Genomic DNA, 5,310 nt, shown 5'->3' with positions numbered 1-5,310 from the left:
AATTCCCTTAGCACTCTAGGGTGGAGATCATCTGGACCAGCTGACTTGAATACATCCAGTCCCTCCAGAAGTTCCCTAACTAGTTCTTCACTAACCCTTGGTCTAGGTGCGCCTCCCCTGGGGCCTGAGGGGGGCCCAGTGGGGGGGGTGACTGTTCCGGTCCCTGCTTAGGAAAATGGAGGCAAAGAAATTGTTAAATATGGTGGCTTTGTCGTCTGGTGTGACGACCAAATTTCCTAATGTGTCTCTTTGAAGCTTACAGTCCATCTGTTCTTCTGTCATATTTATTTGCCATTGTGACTTTCCTAATCACTATAACTTTCACCAGGGTGGTAGGAAATCTTCTCAGGGTGGCAGATACACAACACAGCATTTCAAAAATAAGTTACTTTTATGTCCATTGCAAGTTTATAGCCAAGGTAGTTTCAAATTTACATCTTAATCAGACAGTTAACGTACCATGCTATTTTCCCCCATCAAGTCAAGTCAAGGAGAAACTATATGCTAGGAATATACACTTCCCTTTTGTTCTACATTTGCAGAATAAAGGACTTCAGAGCATCACCTGGGCTATTTATGGCAAAAAGTTAAAATAAAAAAAAATCACAATGAACTACCCTTTGCAGAAATCCTGTTACAACATATCCAGAATAAAACCACCAAGCAAGCTGAGTGTTCACTGTCTCTTCTGTAGCTTTTCCAATTAGACATTTGCAAGGCAACAGCATGCTCATCCATTCACTTATATTTTTACCAACCGTTGTGCCATCGTATGCTCCTCTAGATCTGATATCTTCTTTGAAAAATCCATGTTGCCACTGAAACCTTACAACCAGCAAGAACAATGCCTGGTAACCAATGAGCTAATGTGTAGGAGCACTTGAATAAAAAGAAATGGACATTTAACTTTTGTAAGGGAGGTATGTGTGTGTGTACCAATATATTCCAGTGAGAGATGTGTGTGTCTAGTGCACCTGAGTTAGAACCTATTATTAAAAGGCTTATGAGGGTAGCACAGCTTGGACTTGCGCCTTTCACTGAAGACCTAAAGGGGGCAGAGTTGTTACAGCTTCCTCAGTTACTTTACACTACAATCCCTGTAAGGCTGAACTCTGAAGGAAAAAGCACCATGGAATATGTACGTGCACATGTTTTGAAGACTAACAGTTAAAGAACTGGTAAGAAGCTGTTTCTTATCAAACTGTCAGGTTAACTTTAATGATCTGCTTATGAAGTCTAATCCATTTCACATTACACAGTCTATCACCATTTATCTGTAATGCTTTTCCTTACTCTTGCAAAATGGTTGGCTAGGGGACTTACTCCCATGGGCTGCTGCGTTATCCCTCAGCTTTGTCATTGACCTCTGGTGTCATCTCTCATTTCCATTCCTCAGACCCCTCATTTATATTGGCTTCCTCAGTCTTAATATTATGCAGTATGAACATGTCAGGAATATTCTGTTAACCTTCCAAGGAACATAATTATAGTGTGCCACTAGACTGACATTCTGGTGGATCTTTGAGCATCTGTATCTGTTTCATGCCCTTGTTTGAAGACTAATGATGAAGTTGAGAAATTGCTCTTGGATAGACTACCCTGACTCCTAAAGGAAATTAGATCAATTATAGACTTCATTACTGACTTCAGTGTGAATACTTCCATCTGAAAGTATTATGAGAATGTTACTTCGGCTTCTCTTCTTCCCAAGAACAGAGTGAGATTCAGAGGCACCACTTCTGAATGCAGGGACAGCTTGATACCAGGACAGTAGATCATAGCAGAACCTAAGAAATCTATACACAAATGCCGAATTATGGTCTTGCTTGCTCTTTGTTTCCCCATGTACACATTTTTGCATATGCTATAAAAGTGATTTCCATAAGCAGCATAATTCACCAGGGAAGTCTCAGGGATACGTGTATGTTATATACTATAAACAATGGCAAAAACCAATTCCTTGACTCCTGTTATATATTTATGCTGATGCAGATTAGTTGCCCTCTTCACTCTAGTATTTTGGAACTTTTCTCCAAGGTAGCTGGGCTGACCCTTGGGAGAGATCCTTGGCCCTTTCTAGGCCATCCATTAGTGCACAGTAGCACCTGGAATAAGCCTGTAGTTCGAGGCTCCTTAATTCATGTCATAACTTCAAAATTTTCTTTGGCTTAGAGCAGGGTTGATTTAAAAAAAAAAACCAACCTGAATCAAATTTCTTTAATAAAAATACTATGTTTTCAGATGCTTTTAAAAATAATTAACCTATATATAGTTTTAATTTAAGATATGTTAAAGCTCAAAGATATCATCATAGAATAGGGATTACAACTTCTAATTATATACTATGAGACAATATAGTCATGTAATCATTTTAGAAAAAAATTATAAATAGGTCACAACAGGTCATGGACTATATTAGGGGCCCAAGCTTACGGGGTTCCCAGAGACTCCTTTATAGATTAGTACAGATTAAAGATGCAGCACTCAGTTTAGAAGATCCCATTAAGCATCTCTGTAATGCTTAGTTTCAGTTCTCAAACTGGGATTCTCTCTCCAGAGATAACATCCTTGTTAACAGCAGTACATGGAGATGAGAGATAACAGACCTGATTACCTACCCATCGGTCCTCTTGTGTACAGAGTCCAGCCTGTACTTCTCCTTAAAAGTGCAAAGTTTCAAGAAGTTCAATGAGTAGAGGATATCAAACAGCAAGAATGCACTATTTGTAGAAAACAATGATTAAATCAAGCCTTCCTGGCCAGCAAGTTAAAAATCGATTTGATATAATGGAGAAGTCCAGGCTGGGTCATGCATGACTACAGGGCTCTGGGAGCTAGGCTCAAGGGTCTGGGGGTACAGATAGTTTTCTCTTCCATCCTCCCTGTTGCAGGACATGGGCTCCAGAGGGATAGGTGCATTGGCAAGATGAATAGAAGAATCCAGCGATGGTGCCATTGCGAGGGGGTTGGCTTCCTCGACCATGGTCCACACGTCAGAGCCAGCAGACTGTTGGGAAGGGATGGCCTCCACCTCACCTGGAAAGGGAAGCAGCTCTTTTCGGCCAGAATGGCTGACTTTGTTGACAGGGCTTTAAACTGAGAACACTGGGGGATGGGCGATCTACTAACAGTTCTGGCCCATCGTGTGAGCTGTACTACCAATAATTTGGGCAGCCCAAGGGAGACAGCCCAAGGAAAAGTCCTGCTTCACCCCTCAGGGAAACACTGGGCTTCTCATGGCAGACTTAACTGCCTGTATACAAACACCAGGAGCTTGAGAAATAAGCATGAGGAACTGGCCCTTCTCCTATGCGAAAATGATTATGACCTCGTAGGAATTATGGAGACCTGGTGGGACTCCACCTATGATTAGTCAGCAGCAATAGAGAGCTATAACCTTGGCAGTATCACTGGTGCCTACACAGTAGTAATTAGAGGGCTGGTTGACTCTCAGGAATCCCTTTGTGACATCTTGGATATGGGTTCTGGAGAAGCAGCAGGTCTCCCAAAACAACAGGTCAGGCCAGCAGATGGATGCCTCTGCCCCCTGGAGAAGGGAGTCCTCAACCACTACCACCCATTGCTTCCTGTGGTGGCAGTCACCTCAATCTTCCCAACCTTAGGGATGCCTGGCCTACCCTCCTCTACTAGTGGAACATGCTCCTCCTCCTGTTGCTAGGGTTCCATAATTGATCTCCAGGCAAACTGCTGCAGGTGGAGATGAAGACTTCTGCTTACTGCCAGAGGTCACAGGCTTCCAGTGTCCATCATCCTCTTCCATCTCTAACGCTGCCACTGACAGATCTCTAGGCCTGTGGAGGAAAGACTCCTTCAGCATCAAATTGATTAAGTCCTCATGGAAGGAGAATGCTCACAGCCTCACCACCTCCTTTTATAGCTCTCTTGCTTGTTCCTTGAGGGGCGCCACTAGGAGGCAACGCTCACATTACAGGGACTTCCCCATCTGGCTGTCACTGAAAGGAACCTGCAAGCCGTGGTCTCCATAGTGCCAAACAAGGACCTGAATGGAAGTCCCGTAGTAAGCAATCCTGCCTAGACAGACATCTCACAGGTACAAACAGAAGATTACATGGCAGTAGCAGTGACTCTAGCATTGCAACATTCTCCAGCCATTTCTCTGGGTCTCTACCTCTCTCTTTCTACCCCTTTCCAAGCAGACCTTCCCTAGCAAACTCTTCTGTAAGCTAGCCTGTTCACTGATCCTTGGTCCCCAAAAGGTCTCCTAACCTGCTTCCTCTCACCAAGGAAGGTGAGAAAGAGTTTCTGGATGAACACCCATTCAACTCCCCCTCACTCCAGACCCTATTTAAATAAAGGGCTTAAGTATTGGTCTAACTGCTGAGTTTTAGCTACTCGCACTAATTATGTAGATTAGTTAATCTTAATTAAAAAACTTACCTGAAAGGGTTCCCTTCAAAGAGGTGGGGGTAGCACACTGACTTATGAACTACACTGTTTGCTGCCCTAGTTCGTTCACTCCCTGGCTGCTTGGGGAGCCTCCCTTTATACCCTCCTGGGCCTAGACTGGCTCCACCCCCTTATTAGGGCTGTTGTCAGACACGAGGAACAATAACCCAGCTAGCAGCACTCCCAGCTCCTCAGAGCAAACAACCAAACACATGGCGACCAAACAAACACTGAGTAAGCCAAAAACACAGGCAGCCCTGGCTCACTTACCTTCCCAGAGCAGGATCTGGTACCTGGTGCTTGTCTCCCTTTCCTCCTCTTGCTCTTAGCAAATTTACATATTAATCAGTCCTGGGTAAAAATCTTCAAAAAGCTGATTCAATGCATAGATAGCAATGAACTAAAATAAGATACAGCCTGCCATTTACTATGTTTATCCAGATTTGACTGTGTCTTTTAGTTCCTACTTAACTAGTATTCAAAAATTAAATAGTCTACAGTGATATAGTAAGACTCTGCAACTTACAACAGCATTACATTTGGGGCCATTATTACAGAAAATTGTGGCACACCTGATTTTGGCAGGGAGCATGATTTTACCCAAAGCTATTATTATTGTTTTTGCTGTCATGGTTTTATGCGCTGACGTCACTGAGTTGGCAGTCTTATAACTTGACCTCAATATCAGTGATATTCATAGAGGTCAAGGTGTTGTCAGAGTTTGGAATTTATCTTCCATAATAACAGTTTTTGAATAGAGGTGGCCCTTCATGGTCTCGGGCAGAGTGCCTAAGGTATAGATTCATAGATTCATAGATGCTAGGGTCGGAAGGGACCTCAATAGATCATCGAGTCCGACCCCCTGCATAAGCAGGAAAGAGT

Source organism: Crocodylus porosus, unplaced genomic scaffold (assembly GCF_001723895.1).
Source record: "Crocodylus porosus isolate Cpor-Errol unplaced genomic scaffold, CroPor_comp1, whole genome shotgun sequence".
Classification (NCBI taxonomy): domain Eukaryota; kingdom Metazoa; phylum Chordata; order Crocodylia; family Crocodylidae; genus Crocodylus; species Crocodylus porosus.
This window is presented reverse-complemented; position numbering follows the sequence as displayed.